Genomic DNA, 20,550 nt, shown 5'->3' with positions numbered 1-20,550 from the left:
AATGAAGAGTAAAAAATAAAAATGTTATGTAAAAATTATAATTATCGGTCAATTCTGAGCTCGGAGAGTGAGAGAACAAAAAATTGAAGCAAGAAACATCTAGTATACCCAAAAAGATAATACTTTTGAACATTTAACTAAAACAATGTAAATAATATTTAAACTGCAAATTATAAGGCATAAAAAAATAAAAACTTTTATTAAATATAGCCTAAAAACACCTTCCAAACCCCTAAATTGTTTAAGCGTTCATTTGGACGCTTTTGTATCTACCGTTATCTAACCCATACCGCCACAATTCAAAAGGCAATACTTAAAATTAAAAAAAATCATCTAATTTGTTTTACAAAATAAAAATTAAATTTCACTAAGTATTTTGGGTAACCTCAAAGAATAAATATTCTTAAATTGGTAATTCCATAGAAGGTTCTCTGATACTGGTAGCCACAAGTGAATTTTTATCAAGTTCCCTAGTATTCTAAATAAAACTTTGTATTTACCAACACCATAAATATGCAATTTCTCAATTTAAATAAGAATTTCTTACCGAAATGTACTTTTATCCACTATAAATAAATAAGTTTTAGTATTGCACACGGAATCAACAATCAACACCTCAGGTACACTGCTCACACGGACGCACTCCTCATAGAGCACCCTCTAACAACGAATTCAGAAACAATTTCCCGCTAATTTAAGAAAAGTCCTATTTCTTTATTAGTTGGTAAAAATTAACATTATGACTAAAACATATTGTAATTGTTATTTTTAATTAATTATAAGCATGCTAACTGTGAACAAACAGGAACCAGTAGTATGATCTGTACTTTTGATATAAAATAATATTCCACCTAACCTTTCAAGTGTTGATCTTCCACATAACAGAACAAAATTCTTAAAAACAGAATATAATTTCTTACCAATTGTTTCAATCAACAGATAATCTACTTAATTATAAATTTTAATAACAGGTTTTAAACAACTACCACGTAGGATGAAAATCCTAGAACACAAAATCAACGATATTGCTTGTCGCACAGAATCTTGGAAATGAAATACTTGAACATTTTTAAAAAAATATACATATAATTAATTAAATGCGAATTGTACAAGCACTGTCTGGGATTATTTTAGTTATAGAAACTAAAGAGGCAATGCAAAAAAATAATTTGGTGTCAGTTTATTGAAAAGATACTCACCAATCGAAGCTACATACATATTCCATCCCTGTTACATGCCAAATGATTTCAATCTGTGCATAACCATTACTGCATTTACTCCTTGAACTGCTAATGCTTATTTCAGGTTCTCAATTACCAATGTAATAAATTTTTATCACGATGATGAAAAAAATATTCTAATCCTAGATATTTTATTTATTCTCGTTAAATAATCATACTTTAAATAAATCTTTAATATTTGGTTAGTGTGTTTCAATGAATAAATGATAAAGCAAACCTAATAGAAATATGGGAAAAAGACATGAAAATCATAGAAGACATTGCCAAACGATGTCGATTTCTACTTTTCATTAACCTTAAATTTAATAACTGAAAATAAATTAAAAGAAAAAAATCAAGCTAAAGTTTTTATTGTAGCTCTAGGACTTACGATTTAGCAGAAGCATCTTCTCTTACGAAGAAAATTAATTTACAGCTAGAGACTAATTTTGGTTCAAGCAAATTGAGCTTTGCTCTTTTCGATTTCAAATAATTTTTTTTTTTACAATTCAACATAATATTTACAGTTTAACTTAAACTCAAATGGTTAAATTTAAATAAAAATTTCAAGGGTTGAAATAAAATGAACTACGATCGAAAAATTTCAAAACTTTCGAAAGGAAATTCCTTTAATTTATATTTACTGAAAAATACGATTTTCAGATTAGGAAATTCATTTATTTTAAGAAATTACATGTTTAAAACGGTGAAATTTATCACCTTCAAAAATGTAACCAAGGAATAATTGTAAGTTTTTGATTAGGTAAAGCTTAATCATTTTTATTTTTTTAAGGTACGATACAATCTCGTAAGAATATCATGCATTTTCTTTCTTGTAAAAATTATATATCACAAATTATAATGATGTATAATAATTCAATCATTTTTTCCGATCTTTAACTTTTCAGCCTTTAATTTTAAATTAGTGTGAAAACATAGCGTCAAAACTGCAATTAGAATACTTAACTGCAAGATTTATTTTTAATTGAACAACAAGGCTCATTTCTTGCGATAAACCTTATTAAAATAAAGAGGTCTATAGCTTTATTGGGAGTAAAGATAATCTTAAAGTTTATCAAGTTGAATAGAATTAGAATCTTATAATTTATTACAAGTAAGAACGAAATTATTCAAATTAAAATTCCAAATTTCGTTAGGGAAAAAAGGCAAACGTCGTACACAAATCAAATAAATTTTTCTTTAAAAAAAGCAAAGAAAATTTAATACACATTATTATTAAATGAAACTGTTGAAAATCCATGAAAAAGTCAAATATTTTTGAATTGAGTGTAGGTAATCAGAATTATTATTGGATGGCTTCAAATAGGATAAACCCACCAGGTCTTCTGAAATATGCATTTAAGTTCGGTTATCCGTCACTCCAGCAAATTCACATGAAAAGTGTGTTCATCTCTTGTCTCATAGTTGAACGAAGGAAGCACGTCCGTGGATCCTCTTTAAATTAGTGCTTCAATATAGTGCTTTTGAGTCTCTTCCAGAAACTTTAAATCAAATTTTCAATATATTCTTAGAATCCCTCACTGGTTTTTAATTTTTCAGTTCAATTCAGTTTCTTAATAGATTACTATTAACCCAACAAGGGTTAGTAATGAATATTTGGTGTGCAATCGTACTTGGCGAGCGATAAGTCGTTTTATAGTCTGCACTAGAGCAGCCGACATTAAAATCGTTACAAGGTCTAAATGTATCCTACACATTTTTGGTAGTTTAGGTACAAGGATCCAGCTAAATTTATTCCAGACGTTTGGAAAGCGATTTAGTACGATCACTTGAAAGTGGTGGCGTAGGTACTTAAAATTTTTTTGTCCAATTCTTTTAAATTTGAGACATTGTTTATTGAAGATTTGCTACATGAAACATCCCGAGGCCTCTAAACTGTTTCTTTTTTTTCCAGAGATTTGTTTAAGAATTAAAGAAACAGGGGAATTAAAAATTTGAAGGTGATTTCTGTCCAAGGCAGAAAATTGGTTTATCTACCAAAAAAATTATTGGTTTAAATTTTTTGGGAAAATAGAATTTATTGCAGGATTAATGAATCATCAGAGAGTAGTTAATCAGGATCAGTTAATCAATGACAGGAATATGATTTCCAGAATCAGTATATCTTATTTGATGCCTCAAATGTTTATGTGATATATTCCCAGATACTTTGAATTTTTGTCTATTTCAATAGCTGAGTTCATCATTTAAGCACACAGGGTGCTTTTCGCCCAGGATTCGAAAATCTAGTTAAGTTAGGCATTTCATTCTTTTTCTTTACCCTGTCTGATGAAATTTAAAAAAATTGGTATTTAAATTGAATATACATATACACCTTGTTTCCTTATACATTGTCTTCTGTAATCCTTCTAAGTATTGATTTTCATTCCTTTAAAAAAAAAACTCCAGAATTTAAAATTTTTCAAAACCATTAACATCAAAATGGTTGGTAAATTTTTAAACTGTTGAAAATCATCTAAACAGTAGCTTAATTTTAGCAAATGCTAAAAAGAAGCAATAAATTACATGAAAAGTAATTCCATTTTCCTTTAAAAAGTCAAAAATGGATCTTTCTCAAATACCTCCATTTATGTGGAAGTAAAACATTCTTTTTTATTACTATTTTTTTTAATTAGTCGAGCCAGTTTTATAAGACCCGTCTTAATAGTAATAAAACTATTCAAACCCTTATACAACTGTCCTACCGGACAGTTTTAATCAATCTGTAACAGCCAACAGAGGAACTGGTTGTCCAACAGCTGTGGACAATTAAAGTAGAAAGAGGTCACCTAGTTTCAAAATTAAAGTCAAAGATCTTGGCGAAAGATCTTAGCGGGAAAGGGTCTGAACTCCTCAATAAATCCTTTAACACTAGGTTCCACAGAAGAAGAGAGACGCCTAAAAGGCTAGAGTAAAGTAAAAAATTGAAAAGACTGTCTTTTGTTACTTTTTTGTTATTTATTGATAGTTTCAAACATTAGAAACCACTATTATTGTTCTATGTCAATATGTTGTTATTTTTCAATCTCTCTGAAAAGGATAGTTTATTAATAAACAAAGCTATAACACTCCAAATAATTTAAAAAAACTTAACTAACTAACAAATAAACTCTATGTTAAGAAGGGTCCTCTTCATTGGTCAGAAAAATCTTGGCTAATATTTATCATACTTCTTAAGATAGACAAATATTTTGGTAATACATTCTAGATTTCCTGAACAATACTGATTTTAAACTTAATTATTACAAACATTCTCAAGTTCAATATTACCTAATACTTAAAGTTGCTTGCAAAAAAACTTGTATAAACTATTTATATTGAGTTCAAACCATTCTCAGTTGTAATTTGACATTGATACTGAATAACTGCAATAAAATGTAACAAATGAAAACCTGCTTATTAACGAGTTAAAATTGATTATTATTAGTACATATTATAAATAAAATTTAATCTTTTAGTCTTGTTAACCAGTTACCATGTGCAAAATGGTAAAGTTTTAAAGTGCAATTTAGATATGTGTTAAAAATGTATGTTAGAATGTAAATTAATCAGTAAATAAATCAAATTTCTTAGCCTGTAGAACGAAAGCTTGGCAAAAAATAAATAACGAGACTGACTTTAAAGATAGTTTCTCTACCCGTTCGGTTGAAAATTAAAAAAAAAGTACGCTCTGTGGCACGCAAACACGTAACATATTGTACAGTCTCATTTTACTATTTACAAATATATTATTTTCACAAAAATTAAGATGAATGATATTCACAAAATTTATTTTATTCCACAGGTTACCAACATTAATCCATTCCTTCGTTCAGTGGCAGATTCGACAGTTAATCTACCCACTGGTAGATTCAAATGCACTCATTTGATCAAAAATAAAAATCAGGAGTCCATTACCTTTCATGTTTGAAGCATAGCATGTCTATTTGATAGAACCATGAATGCATGAACAAAAGATGCTAAGTGGGAGGGGATGAAACCACTGAAATCTGAAATTATTTCCATGAGAAATCTGTGTTTGTTCTTAGACTTTTGAATTTGTACTTCTTGGATGGGGTAACAAGAACAGGCACTCTAGAATGGACACAATCATGTAAAAAAAAACATCAAAAAAATATGGTCATCCATCTTTAATTTGTAGAAATATTTTTCAATATGGGATTTGTCTTTTCAAAATGCACATCTCGATCACTAGTATGCAGAGGTTAACATATATATAAAAAAAACAACAATTAAATTCTAAAATTAGATGATTATGAACTATTTGTAAATAATAAAGCAGAAAAAATAGATTTGTATTGTTAATGACTTTTGAATTCAAATACAAGCGCTATTTTAACTGCTGTAACCATAGACAACAGGTAAACAGCCTAGTTCCCACTTCACGTCTTAAGAAGGTTATAATTTCAAAGTCTGTGTTTTCCTGCATGTTGAATTAAGTTTATAAAGTGACTTGAAATACCCAAGAAAAACAATATTCACTCAAAAAATATCATTATACCTCATACTGGGCAGGTTATTTATTATTGAACAATTGTTTAGTGATTAAATTCTAACGAATTAAGGTCAGTATAATTTGTTATTGAAACATTTTTTTAAAGAAAGATAAATGAAATTGTGTTCATTGTTCTAGTTAACATTGGAAAAAAGTGATTTTAAATTGATTATTTTTATTTCTAGATTGGAACTTGAACTATTATTTTCACTAACACTTATTACGAATAAGCAAAGATGATGTTGAAATTGATAATTAAGAGAAAGTGCTATCGTTTTAAAAATAAGTCAAGAGAAATATACCAAAAATTAATCACTTAACAAGAGAATATGATATTGAATTCGTTCAATTTTAAGCAGATCATTTATTACCAGCCAGATGATTTAACAGTATGTACTTTTGAGTATTTTTAATAAATCTGTTGATTATAACATATCTTTGGGTTAGGTTTGTTAATACCACAATAGAAATAGAAATAGAAATAGAAAAGAAATTTATTATTCTGGGACATTTGTCCCCTAAGAATAAATACAGGAACAAATAGAGGCCTTAGCAGTTTGGCCTGTGATTATACAGAAATTAAATAAATAAATAAATATTTACAAAAGTGAAAATATAGTAAGTGAAAATGAAAGTAAAAATAAAATAATAAAACAGCAGAAATTAAGGAAATAAATTAAAACAATTAGAATTTCGGAGGAAGCTGAATAGAAAGGAGATAACTGAATAGACGGGATTTAAAGATGGATAGGGTAGGAGCATGGCGGACAGATGAAGGCAAGGAGTTCCAGAGAGAGGTAGCACGTATGAGGAAGGACTTGTCAAAGGATGAGGTACGGTGAGAGGGAATATAGAGATCAGATGAGCGAGATCTAGTGTTACGGGAATGGATGGAGGATTTAAACTTAAGGAGTTGAAAAATATAGGAAGGCCTTTGAGACTGGATGACTTGAAAAAGGAAAGAAGCCAAAAAATATTGGCGGCGATAGACAGGAAAAAGCCACTTCAACTCATCGTAGCAGTGCGAAATGCGAGAGTCTCTGGAAATGCTGAAAATAAATCTTATGAAGCAGTTCATGAGGCGCTTAAGCTTAGCTTCAATATCACCAGAAAGACCGCCATACACTAAACAACCATAGTCGAAATGGGGGAATATAAGAGAGGAAACTAGGAGTTGCCGGGTCTTAATTGGAAAAAGGTGACGGGAACTATTAAACTGCTTAAGGATATGGATGGAACGACGAGAGATTTGGGAAACATGGTTTTTCCAGGACAGGTTTTGATCGAAAGTGATACCAAGGTTTTTCACAGAGGAACAATATTTTATTGGGGTATTGTAAAGGAAAAGATTAGGAAGAGGAGCCAATGATTTAAGGAGTGGGTTGGAGCCAATAACAATAGCTTTGGTCTTTTCTACATTCAGGGTAAGCTTATTGTTCGTGGCCCATGCTGAGATATTATTGAGGTCTTCTTGAAGTTTAAATGCAGCTTCAAACAAATCCGACGGGGAAAAGGATATGTAAATCTGAAAATCATCAGCATAGAGGTGATACTGGGAATGAGAGATGGAAAGAGGAAGGTCATTGATGTAAATTGAGAAGAGGGTGGGAGATAGGGAAGAACCTTGAGGTACACCGCGTGACAAAGGAAGAAGTGAAGAAGGATTACTATCGGGAGTGACAACGAATTGGGAACGATTAGACAGGAAGGATTGGAACCAACGGAGGGTGCTATTGGAAAAAGAGAGGGATTGTAGTTTAGATAGCAGGATATGATGGTCAACGGTATCAAAGGCTTTGGAGAAGTCTAGGAGTATAAGGATGGTAAGTTTTTGGTCGTCAATAGCCGTCAATAGGACACTTTTTTGGCAGTTCCTTTTGGAATTTATTTATTTTTCAGCAAACGGGTGTATGTGTAAATGCATTGTGACAAATTAATTAAATAACAAATGGAATACTAAAAATAAAAATATAAGCATACAATAATCTTAGATTACTCTGAATACAAATTTAAACCATATTAGGTAAGTTAATGTTAGTTGTTTTGTTTTAGAAAATGTCTCAATGAAGAAATGCTGCTGTGAGAGGAAAATGGAAGGGCGTAAAGAACACTACTGCCCCAAATTTTGGTAATTTCCGAGATAATAATACATCTGGTTACTAACGTAAGCTTCAATCAAAAATAGATGAGTGGAACGGGTACTATGATTTGGAATGTAGAAGTTGTTGTTAGAAGCTATGATCAGTTAAACAGCCTATTAATTATGCATTTCGAATTGGAGAAGTGGAAAGAGAAAATACACCATGTAGAAGAACAGGCACAAAATCTTTTTAGAATAAAGTAATTGACAAATCTATACAGGGTGAACCAGTAAGTACTGTCCATAGGCCTACTGTGTATAGTACATCTAAAGTGGAGTTCAATGACGTATTGGCCAACTTCATATTTTCCTCTGTTCTTGAGTGACGTCACTTTAAAGTTTTTTTCTAAAATCATTACTTTTTTCCAATAAAAATGTTATTATTCAAAAAGTTTTAGTCCGAATTCGATTCTGATGACTCGGTTAGAAACACAGATAAATTTGCTAAAAATTGATACCATATTGAAGCATAAGTTATTCTCCAAACAGCCTCAATCTTCCTCCGGATGCTGGAAAAATAAAAGTAATCGAAATTTTCAAGAAAACTCATTCGGCTCTTATGTGATCATTATCAGACCCAGGTGCTGGCACTTTTTATAAAAGTTTCCTTCTTTAGTGGGCTTTCAAACGGTAAATCATTTTCCAGGATTCCTTTTATCTTTGTATGAGAAATTACGTTTGTTTTACCAGAAAACGTGTTCACGAGCACTCAACAGTGTTAGTTTATCAAGTTTTTTAATTCATTGAAAACTCTTTTAGATGGACCAGTAGTCAATTTTAAAGTAGGCTGTCTTTAAATAAGGAAGTCAAAGGTTACAAATTGCAATAAAAAGAAAGAAAATAAATAAATCTAAACTCTGAAATATTTGAGAAAATGTTAGGAGATATTTTAAACAAGTACTACTTTTATAAAAAAAAATTCATATAGTTTGTATTTACTCCAAATTACAATTTCACACACAACTACCCTGTTGAAAAAGAAAAAAATGTTAATAAGTCTTAACAACCCTTTGAACCCACTAACAGATAATCCTTATATCTGAATTAGGTATTAACAAATTCAACAAGATGTCTTACAAATAAACTTCCCTTATTTGTTAGACTTGGTTTCAAAATTTTCTATTGTACCATAACACTGTTGAGTACTCGTGAACACATTTTCTGGTAAAACAAACGTAATTTCTCATACAAAGATAAAAGGAATCCTGGAAAATGATTTACCGTTTGAAAGCCCACTAAAGAAGGAAAATTTTATAAAAAGTGCCAGCACCTGGGTCTGATAATGATCACATAAGAGCCGAATGAGTTTTCTTCAAAAATTTCGATTACTTTTATTTTTCCAGTATCCAGGAGGAAGATTGAGGCTGTTTGGAGAATAACTTATGCTTCAATATGGTATCAATTTTTAGCAAATTTATCTGTGTTTCTAACCGAGTCATCAGAATCGAATTCGGACTAAAACATTTTGAATAATAACATTTTTATTGGAAAAAAGTAATGATTTTAGAAAAAAACTTTAAAGTGACGTCACTCAAGAACAGAGGAAAATATGAAGTTGGCCAATACGTCATTGAACTCCACTTTAGATGTACTATACACAGTAGGCCTATGGACAATACTTACTGGTTCACCCTGTATACATGAAATGTTGTTATTTAAATAACTTGGGTTTCTTTTTTTACCTACTCCTGAGTGTGCAATAGTTTTCAGTCTGTTTACGAAATAGACGTCAAAAAAAAAAAAAAAAATCCCAATTATTGCCAAACATTTAGTTTTCTGAAACCGATATTATATGTGTATGAAGTGTGGAAATGCAAACAATGATAAAAATTAATTATTAATTACTTTGCTACTGTAATAAATTGCACAAATTCTCTGATAAATACTTCTACATCTTCCCATAACCAGTTAGCCCAGGTCATGGAATTATTCTGACGACAATCAGAACTAATTCTTGCAGTGTGAAAAAAATTGTAAGAAAATTCATTGTACCAGATTATTTTCTCTATTCCCCTTCCAGCTGGCTCTTAATTACATATTTCTTGAGGTTCTAGTTGTGCTGCTGGAAAAAAAGACGAAAAAAAAACAGTTATAATTGTAATGATACTTCATATTACGTTGGTGAACAGAAAAAATGTTTAATTCGTTCATGTTTTTAGGGCTCGTTATTATGTTACTGTTTAGCGGATTTATGTTAAGTGTGGCATTTTGAAGCAAGAAATTGAGACAAATTATCTTTCAATAAGTCTTTCGCTTTTATTGCTTTCCAGTCATTTCGTGCAAGACAGCAATAGGAGTATTTCTTGGAGCATCAATGGTAAACCTTAAGAAGCACTTGTTTTGCATCCTTTGCATGTTATACTCCAACATGGAGCTGCCTAAAGTCAATACAGGTCTAATCCAGGAACTTGTTAAACAATATTTTATTGGTAACACTTAGTGAGGAGTTTCTATTTAGAAGTTATTTATGAAGTCCTTACTTTTTTTGTACTTTTGCATGGGAATTAAGAAGTCTGTCCAAGTGTCACTCCCAGGTACCTGAACGTTGGAGTCCGTTGCAATGATTATTTTGTGGCTTATATTGGGTCTTCTTATTCTTATTGTAAACTGCATTTTTTCCTATTGCTTGCATTTTTTTTCCAATCAGACAGAGTGGAACGGAACCTGGAAAATGATGAAACCTAATAACTATGGATACGGATGTAGTAACTCTTACCTGAGCTCGCTAAGAAGAACGTACGAGCTATTATTCACTCTCTAATAAAATTAAGCTCTGGGCACGAATTTATAAAACTCTTCAATCGACCAATGTGCACTATTTATTTGAACTCCACACAGGACTCTAGTGCCACATGACCAAGTTCGATTTATGAATTTGTAAATTTTTGAATTGCTCACAGTTTCTGGCTGAAAAAAAGAGACGTAATGCTACATGCTTTTCTTAAAATTATTCTATATGGTAATTAAAATCCATATCATAGATGATATACATATCTAATTAAAAGAACGCATTAATCCATCAATTAAATGCAATTATTAATCATTATTTATGTTTTATCTGTTCAGTGGTACAGCCAGAAGATGAAGAAGTAAAACAAGGCAGAAACATGTGCCTAAACTTTTAAAGATGCAAAACTATAAATTGGAAAAATACAATGCAGATTAATGGAATTTTCGCAGAATATGCTTTTTATAAATGTGTATACCCAAAATAAAACCTCTAAATACATTGGCATGTACCTTGATTATCCGAGCCACGAATATTTAATATTCAAGTTAATTTTCGAGTTATTTTTAAACTTACAGATTGTTAACAGTTGATTCTCTGTGCATAAGAAATGTTTCTGTTACGTGAATGTTTCATTTTTACGTTTGTTTGTTTACACCATTATAAATTATTCATTTCATTTTGTGTGAAGTAGTCAATTAATAACAACAACAATAATAAAAGTAATCTTTATTATAATAAGTACATTTTGTATTTTGCTTGGATATTTACAATCAAATTACAGTTTTGGTTTTTTGTTTTTAATTTCATACTTATACCTTCTTTTTGTATTAATTACATGGATCTGTGTTAAGTTTCACTGATAAGAACTTTGTTTATAAGATAGAGTTAATAAGATATCGTCCATATACAATAGGCAAAAAAAGTATTTGCACACCCTGTTATTTTAAGGTTTCATATAAAAAAAATTCACTTTTTTACCCAAATTACGTTTATTTAACTTCTTAAATCAAACACTATAAGATGATAAATATAAATATGCAAAAGAGTCAAATAAATTAAGTATAAACCACATAATGTTATTTTATACTGCAAAAAAAGTATTTGCACAGCTGTAATTTGGGATCTCTTGACATGTAAATAAAACAAATGCCTTAACAAAAGAGGATTAACGTCACCTTTGGTACTGTCTATACTCTCTTTACTAGATTCATTAGTTTTTATTGTGTTTTCAACTAGTGCATTGAGATGGCTCCAAAATCTAGAAAAATTCCTGTGAGTGTGAGACAGGAAGTGCTTATATTACATCGTGCTGGAAACAGTAATAGAGAAATCGGAAATAAAGTAAATTTATCGTTTTCAACAGTGAGGTATATCATTGAAAGAGGAACAACAGAAAATAAGCAGCGAACAGGTCGACCAAGAGCCTTAAATGAACGGGAGAGGAGGAAGGTCGTCAAAGACGCGCTGAGGAAACCAACTCACAGCGCTCAAAAACTTGCGCATGACCTGGCGTCTTGTTCAGGAAAGACGGTTACACCTCAAACAATAAGAAACTTCGTTCACAATAAAGGTATACGAGGCAGGCGACCCTTAAAAAAGCCATATATTAGTGAGGTTAATAGGAAAAAACATCTTGAGTTCGCCAAAGAATTTGTTAAAAAACCTATAGAATCTCGGGAAAAAATTATTTTTTTCTGATGGAAGCAAGATTGAGGTTTTTAAACCACAAAATATAATAACAATCTGGAGAAGAAATAATACTGGTTTGAATACAAAAATTATATTAAAAACTGTTAAGCATGGAGGAGGAAATATCTTGGTTTGGGGCTGTATGGCTTACTCTGGGGTGGGTAATTTAGAAGTTATTGAGGGCATAATGACAGCTCGGTCTTAGGTGGAGGTGTTGCGAGGCAACTTGAAGGCAAGTGCTGTAAAATTAGGTTTGGAGAACGATTTTCATTTCCAGCAGGATAACCATCCAGAACATACGGCCAACATTACAAAAGAATGGCTCCTTTATAATGCCCCAAGAAGATTACTGAACCCACCTCAATCACCAGACCTGAACCCAATTGAAAATCTGTGGCATATTCTGGACAGGAAAGTCCGCCAGACCTCTATTACAAGTAAGGAGCACTTAAGACAGGTGTTAGTTGATTCCTGGAACAATTTATCAGATGAGGTGACAAGAAATTTAGTTGAATCAATGCCAAGGCGTTACAAGCCGTAATTGAAGCTAAAGGGATGCACACTAAATATTAAGGACAAAGTTATGATTGGTTATGGGTCAACCAAATTAGTTTTTGCAATGTTTAACTAGGTGTGCAAATACTTTTTTTGCAGTATAAAATAACATTAAGTTCTTTATACTTAATTTATTTGACTCTTTTGCATATTTATATTTATCATCTTATAGTGCTTGATTTAAGAAGTTAAATAAACGTAATTTGGGTAAAAAAGCGAATTTTTTTTTATATGAAAACTTAAAATAACAGGGTGTGCAAATACTTTTTTTGCCTATTGTATCTGATATATTTGCCTGATTTGAGGAAAAAATAAGCCTAGATTCATAGAAATAAGTTAGATATTTTTTTATTTCATAGAAAAAAGTTTATTCAAGTTCGCATTAAATTGAAAAACTTAATAAAATGGATTATTCTTACAATTTTTTTAACTGTATTCTCAACAGGTTATAAATGACTATAAACATTTTAAGACTAAATTCCCTGGCCTGTTGACTTCTTTATTTCTTACTTGAGTTATTTATGTGTTCTAAAATAAATATCTACTTCATTATCTTTCGACATTTTTTGTTGGTTCTGCCAACTTATCGACAAACTAGAGTTATGATTTACTGACCGAATACTAGCTACTATAAACTAACGAGATTTTTCCATGATGTTTTCATAATTTCTGGTCTCTATAGACAGATGATTTTTCAGAATTTTCAAATGATTCAACTAATGGTTTTTGTATGTTCTTGTCTACTGCCTCATTTGTCCGGTTTCTGATATACAATATAAATCTTTAATTGATGGTTAATCGATTAAGTTAAATCATTTTTTGGCAACAAATGTAACCTTCCTTTGTAGCCTCCATGAGTAAGAGACCTGAAATAACACAAGGTGCTTTTTTGCACATTAAGACGAAACGTCCTCATATCCTCTTGAGTAATCTAATTTTCCTTGAAAATATTTCAAATAATAGTTGGAAGATGTTCACGAGGAGCAAGAAGGATGCAAGAATCCTTAAGAGAGTTTTGGGGGAAATTTAAAAAAAGAAGTTGTGCAAAGTGGTACTTTTGGTTGAGAAGTTTTCTTCCTTTCCGGTTTTATCGAGGTCCTCAAACGAAATGTTAAGTCTGAACTTCCTCAACGTTATATCGTTTTTCGTATTTCCGGAAACAATCGATATCTAAAATTGATTGATCGCAATAATTCCTTAAAAGTGAAAATCAAAATTCCATTTCCATGTAGTTACGTCATACTGTCTTCCACCACTGCCTAATTCTTACCAGAAAAAACAACATAAATGAGTAAAACCAAATTTAAACTGAAAATCAATAACAGAATTGAACACATTACCATGAATTAAACATAATTATTATTATATAAAATCTAAAATTACATAATGCCATATTACCAATGGACAAAGTAAACGATTACTATGTAGTATTAATGAAGTGCATGATCATGCTCAAGTAATACCAGTGGTGACTGGAGCTGAATAATTAGATCTATGTATGGTATGATACCATAGAAATACCACATGATCAAGCCGGAAACCTTACAATAGTATTCCACACACATATATATATATGTATTGTAGCTCTACACAGAAACAATAAGGCATATATTTCCAATCAACATTACACTAAATACAATGTTACTTTTTCTATAAACTGAAGTTAGCACTTTTTCCCAATGTTAACATTTTTTATGAAATTATAAACTAACATCAGAAAACCATTCAATTTAGCTTATACAGGGTGTCCGGGCTAAGTTGTCCACCCCCTTTTTCTCGGTAATTATTGATGACAGTAAAAAAGTTCAAATCGTAACTTCCTTTATTTTTTTAGTAGTATCTAATGATTTTTTTTTTTTTTTTGGCGCATCAACAGCTGAGGTTATTAGCGCCCGGAGCTTTTTCCAGTGCACTGCCGGCCTCCGGACAGTGTTCTCTCGTTACAGACAACACTGTCCATCACCGGACAGTGAGCTGTAAGAAGCTCCTAGGAAGAGAAAATCTAAGGGTCAGCTGCTGGATTCGAACCCGGGACCTCCGCGTGGGAGTCCAGTATGCTAACCTCATAGCTAATCCCTTCCCTAGTATCTAATGATATTATAAAAAACGAAATTCTGCTGCTGATATACAGGTTAGAGGTACTAACTTTTCGTATGTCGCGAAAATGAAATAAAAAATGAGTATTAAAGTTTCTTAACATTGGAATCTTTATTTGGTACTTACTAGGTGGCAAGGGAGTCACGTTGGAATCTGTAAACTACCAAATCGCTTGTCGTCACGACAAAGACTAGCCCGCGGCGGTAGACCGCGTTCTGTTTGACAGAGTTGATGCAAAATTGTGTAATACAACTGGACCGCCTCGTTCGGAGATCGTTGCCAGCCGCGACAGACCGCTTTCTGTGTGCCCAAGGCCTAAGGCTAATCTCTTCCTAGCTGATCCAAATTTAATCTCTTCTCTGTTTAAAAAAGAATAATGAATTGATGATATTAGTTATTGATCGTAATAGTTTAAAAATTTACCGCGTATTGCGCACATGGAAATCGGTAACTTCTTTCTAGAGTAACAGGAAATGTTTATTTTGCAAAATAGGAACTTGTACAAATTACAATATTCTTCCAATAAGAAACAAGAAGGTAATAATCCTGTTCACACAATTGAATGTACAAGTATCAAATTTCATAGAACAGAAAAAGGATTATCTACAAGATAATACTCGCAGATTAAAACTGAATGAAAAAAAAGTAGGGGGACTGTTAACAGAAATCGCATTAATTCATGACATGTTGAACGTATTGTATTCAGCACTATAACCTTACTTCTTATGAAAAGGTTGGTTACATTATCAATACGGTTCACAAAATAGCGCCACGTGTTCAAATACAGGTGGCTTATTGCGGTTTTTGTGGGCAATGAATTTTTATGTGCAGTCAATATATAACCTTCTGTCAATATAACCTTATTCCAAATAGATCAGGGCGCTTTTAAAGTGTTTTCTCATCCATGGTATTGTTTGTAAAACACTTTTGAAGGGATATTTTCCCTGTTTAGGGTGGTAAAGGTTTATTTTGATGTAAATGTTTACTGATTCTGAAAATACACTGTTCCAAATGTACGAATTCTGGTGAAAATTCAGAACCGAGAATCTGCAAGAGTGCAATTCTCATTAACGGATTTGTTTTAAGCGAATCTTGACGAGGAATAAACCTGGTGTAAACCCAGGACTTCCTTTTACTACAATTCCCGAATTCTATAGACCAGTGATACTCAACCTTTTTTTTTGTCGCGGCGGCACTCTTTGAACAATTTCACAATTTGGCGGTACACTAACAATAAGATAAGTTTAAAGATATTTTACTTATCCATAATACATTGTGTAAAATAGTTTGTTTATTTTCAATATAAAATAAAATAATATGTACTACAAAAACAACAGTATATGTTTATTAAGGGGTTAATTACAAGTTAATAATAAGAATAGTTTTAATGAGAAAGAGCTTTATATATTTTTTTTTTTATAATTTCGTTTATATTTGGTCGTATAAATGATAATGCTACTCTCATATCGTCTACTACATTTAATATACAATTTTTATTGAATGCCTTTCTCTAAAATTTGGGCGGCACACTTCAAAACTTTGGCGGCACGCGGTCGAGAATCTCTGCTATAGACACAGAATGCCCTAAATCGATTTCCTTCCACCAAAAAAAAGAAACTTCATCAAGAAGCATAGATCTGTGATTGAGTGAGCACCAAGTTGAGATAAAAACATGGTCTTTAGAAACCACAGAAAAGTGGAAAATCCATCTCGCCAAATGGTAGTACGAGTTGTGAACTCTCCTCCAAATTCCAGAGTAAGTAAAAACGGAACATCGGCGACAATTCCATGTATGACGTTCGATTCTAAATGTTTTTTTTTTTGTTATCTAAAGATAAAAACATTGAAGTCACGTGTGATTCTGTCACAGTTTGTGATAAAGTTCACTGTAAAGGTGACGCAAGCAGATTGAGGAGGGAAAAAAGGGTCCGAATAAGCGAAACGCACTCTTCTGAGGTAATTCTTAGGAACTAGAGCTAATCTACCAACTAAGTATGTTTACACAGGAAATTATAGATAGTGCTCCAAGGTCCACGTGCCCTCATTTCTTTGATGTTCTAAAATCCCAGCCATCATCCACCCCGGTACCAGCTGTGTCCTGTTCTGAGGACAGTGGCGCTGTGTGCGCTAGTGTAATACTTTAATACAAACCACAGAGCAGCGGTATCAATCAATTAATGGGGGGTGGTGCAATCGGCAACAAACACGTGACCAAATTTTCATCGTATGAAGAAAGATTTAAAAAAGAACTAGTAAGGAACATTCTCACGATTTCATCTTACGTCATTCATCGTTTATTGGCAAGAGGAAGTATTGCAATCGTGTCCAAGTTTCAAATATCGCGTTTTTACCGGAAGTATTCGTTAAAAAGTGGTGATGACCCCCAGCTCACCAAAGAAAACTCGCAGGCAGCTTAAACTTTATGATCTGTTTGCAAACTTTTGAAGCCGGATGTGGTAACGTAGCGCTGCAAATCCTTGAACCGGAAGTACAACTCCATAGAATCGGATGTTTCCACTTTTTTTTATTTTTTATCGAAATCGACTCCATCGATTTGGTTTAAAGATGGCACACACAATAACTCCTCTACAACTTTTAATTGAATCATTTTCCTAATGCAAATTTTCTGTAATGAAAATTTACGTAGACCGGGGAAATAGAAGATGCTGGAGAGTCAGCTTGGAGTGTCTCACGAGGCATCAATTGGAAGTTCGGGGACGGAAAAAAAATGATAAGCAGCTTGATATCTCATGAAAGGGAGGAAGAAGAGGATCAAAATAAAAGCAAGAAGCTAAAGAAAAGAGACAGAGAGAACTAAAAACCCCGGGCAATGAGAGAATAACATAAGGTGCAGCGGACCAGACTGGCCGAGTTCACCAGCTGGCCTGTCCCCATGGCTACCAGTGAGGTAACCTAGTCTAAAGCGGAACTGTTATCCTATACTTCCTTTTTAGAAATTAATCCTTCCTCTTTTTTGGGTGACCAGAAGACACTCCTCCCCCTCTGTGGAGTCTCTACGCGGTCTACGGCGTGTACATGCGAATGTGAACACTTCACATTCTGGAGAACCAGAAAATTGCAACAATTTTAAACTTTTTTTTGGAGTAAAGTAAAGTAATCGCCTATTTCCGGCGGGCTTTACGTCCAACTACCAATTAGGTGTCGTGGACAGAGGCGACTAACAAACATACTTTACTGTAAATTTCTCATATTAACCATTAAATAAAATTTAAGGCCTAAGACCGGGGAATCGAACCCAGTACCATAATATATATTAGCTTTGCAGGTCTAGCCTATAACCGCTCGGCAAAGTACGCTCAATTGCGGCAAAATATTAGAGAAATACTACTTTTATTTTTAATAATCAAGAAAAATTCTATTTATGGCACTTCTGAGAGGGTGGAAGTGCCATCAAGTACCATCCTACCAGTTATGTAGCTGGAAGTAGATTAGCCACTTCTTCAGGAATCGTGGCACTTCAGCCTAACATGTAATCGATATTTTTATTATATCCTTGATTGATGATGTAATAATATAATCGGATGATATTATTTATTAAATTTTATTTTATTTTTGAAGGAAAATTTGTCTTTGTAATTAATTATGAGGAGAATGGCCTGTTACTATTTCATTCAGGTGTAAGTCGAATCATCAGAATTTTTGGTAACCATGGACACCATATTTTTCTGGAACCTTATTAAAAGTTATTTCTTCCAGTTAAACTCAATTTAGAAACTGGAGTCCATGGAGAAAGTAAAACCATTCGGAATTCCAATCAGCTGATCCATGCAGGAAACCTTGATCAAACAATATTAAATATAAATAAAACAATAATTAGGTATAAGAAAGTGAGCGTAGAGTAAATTGATACTTTTCCAATTATTTATATCTACAGACGATCTGTAGAGGGGGAGGCTGACTGCGGGTGTACCCGGGTGAGTAGACACACAGACAGACACACTCTGGCTCTGGAGACAGCGGAGTGTGACCGCAGATTGTGGCCGTTTGTGGTTTGCTGCAGCAACCGCTACGTCGTCCAGGGTACCCACAGAGCCTGTGACCTCCGCAGTGTCAGGCATATCGGGTTGCGGAGCACGAGCCGGCTTATCTAGTCTTCTCAGGAGGGGTGGGGGAAGGAAGTTGAGAGAGTGCGCCTGTCTCGAACTGTAAAGAGAAAAAAAGAAACAACCAGTTAGTGAAACTGCTCGTTCTGATTTCCTGTTCACGTAATTAGAGTTACTTGAAATTTAGAATTTATACTCGAAAGATGGGCGACTTCAGTATTAAATTCACTTCGCTTCACTGTTGAGGGGAACAGGAAGCAATAGCTCCCCGTAGATCCCACTGAAGTACATATTCCATGAGAAAAAACCAAAATGATTGGTCTAACATTCATCATATAAATGAAACCGAAAAAATGATACAAAACTCCGCAGAGCTGTTTACTGCAAGTTGCCCTGTCGAAAGGTTGTGAAGAGAATCGTACATTAAACCGTAAGAGCACTTTAGAGTGGATCTTAATTTGATTCCAACACAAGAACCAAAGGTTAAACAAAGTTTCACGGAAAGGAGAATAAAGAAAAAGTAATGGACAGCCGAGCGTTTAGAGAAGTGACCCGGAAAGCTAAGACGTTTTGCGGCACTGGATTCCGTCCTTTTATTTCACTAAGTTTTTGGTCTGCTCCCTAAGACTTGGAGCCCCTAGCCTACCAGTGTTATCAGCCATTTCTGCCTAATGAATTTCACATCCGCTTGAGAATCATTCAAAAGTTTCCATTTCCGCAATTCTAATGTTTTACTTCCGCATACTCTACTATCTACTAATAATTAGGAGGTTTTGGATTCTAAGATTTCAACGGTGATCTAAGTTCGGAAAAGCGGATCAGTGTGTGTAAAGTAAAGAAAATGCCTATTTTTTCAGGCAGGCTTTACGTCCAACTACCTAATTAGGTGTCGTGGACGGAGGCTAATTTCTCATATTAGCCATTAAATAAAATCCAAGGCCTAGAGGCCGGGAATCGAACCCAATAAACCAACAATACATCTTAGCTTTGCGGGTCTAGCCTATAACCGCCTGACATACTTTACTATAAATTACTCATATTAACCATTAAATAAAATCCAAGGTCTAGAGACCGGGGAATCGAACCCACTAAACCAACAATACATCTTAGCTTTGCGGGTCTAGTCTCTTAACCGCTCGGCTACCGTGGCGCCTAGCATCTCTGGGTACAATTGTGTAATTTAAAATATTTGAAATATCATAACCTAACTGTAGCTTGGCGAGTGGAAATGTCTCAACCGGAAGTTCCATTTGATCGTGGATTAACTTGAAAATGGTTGCAATGATTTTCTTTAAATTTCGTGAATATTTTTTGTATTTAAGTTAGTCTGTAGTACACCTTGATTATAAAGAAGGGATCGGTGACGTCACGCTTCTCTCAAAACTAACTCATCATTAGATTGAGAAGTAACTGAAAGTCAAATAATATTCAGTAATCATTCCATGTTCGAAAAATAATTCACAATTTCGATTTTTTTTTTAAAGAGAAATTCGTGTCTGTGTCTTTGTTTACAACCAGATTTTTTTTGTTTTTTTTGTTTTTTACTTCTATTTCCAAAC

The 20,550-nt window shown here is 33.0% G+C and overlaps 1 protein-coding gene and 3 long non-coding RNA genes across 12 annotated transcripts in view; 1 reads left to right on the top strand and 3 right to left on the bottom strand.

Moving 5' to 3' along the window:
- The window catches only part of NSD (Nuclear receptor binding SET domain protein), a 33,024-nt gene extending 31,694 nt beyond the window's left edge, over positions 1–1,330 (bottom strand). For 5 of the 7 annotated variants that reach the window (XM_074113365.1, XM_074113369.1, XM_074113370.1 and 2 more), the window contains exon 1: positions 548–690. The gene's annotated coding sequence lies outside the window, so the exon portion shown is untranslated. Of the gene's footprint in view, positions 1–547; positions 691–1,199 lie in introns of those variants that run through there. The other 2 variants (XM_074113366.1, XM_074113368.1) reach the window with 2 other exon arrangements.
- Positions 1,331–4,138: 2,808 nt separating this feature from the next.
- Positions 4,139–5,256, bottom strand: LOC141446694 (uncharacterized). Its single transcript, XR_012453824.1, has 3 exons — positions 5,118–5,256; positions 4,491–4,585; positions 4,139–4,250 (listed from the first exon to the last, which is right to left on the bottom strand). It is a non-coding gene; the product is annotated as an uncharacterized lncRNA (long non-coding RNA).
- On the top strand, positions 4,770–13,019 carry LOC141446693 (uncharacterized). Of its 2 annotated transcripts, none has more exons than XR_012453823.1 (5): positions 4,770–4,917; positions 5,005–5,785; positions 5,901–6,104; positions 7,768–8,032; positions 10,922–13,019. It is a non-coding gene; the product is annotated as an uncharacterized lncRNA (long non-coding RNA). The 2 variants fall into 2 exon arrangements; XR_012453822.1 differs by having other exon boundaries at positions 4,772–4,917; positions 7,768–7,843; positions 10,922–13,013.
- Positions 9,582–15,837, bottom strand: LOC141446695 (uncharacterized). Of its 2 annotated transcripts, none has more exons than XR_012453825.1 (5): positions 15,351–15,837; positions 15,054–15,286; positions 10,596–10,762; positions 10,336–10,519; positions 9,582–9,917 (listed from the first exon to the last, which is right to left on the bottom strand). It is a non-coding gene; the product is annotated as an uncharacterized lncRNA (long non-coding RNA). The 2 variants fall into 2 exon arrangements; XR_012453826.1 differs by having other exon boundaries at positions 15,365–15,837.
- Between the last annotated feature and the right edge of the window lie 4,713 nt (positions 15,838–20,550).

Source organism: Rhodnius prolixus, unplaced genomic scaffold, assembly GCF_049639745.1.
Source record: "Rhodnius prolixus isolate KJV_2025 unplaced genomic scaffold, Rpr scaffold_7, whole genome shotgun sequence".
In the NCBI taxonomy this organism is placed as follows: Eukaryota; Metazoa; Arthropoda; class Insecta; order Hemiptera; family Reduviidae; genus Rhodnius; species Rhodnius prolixus.
This window is presented reverse-complemented; position numbering and strand designations above follow the sequence as displayed.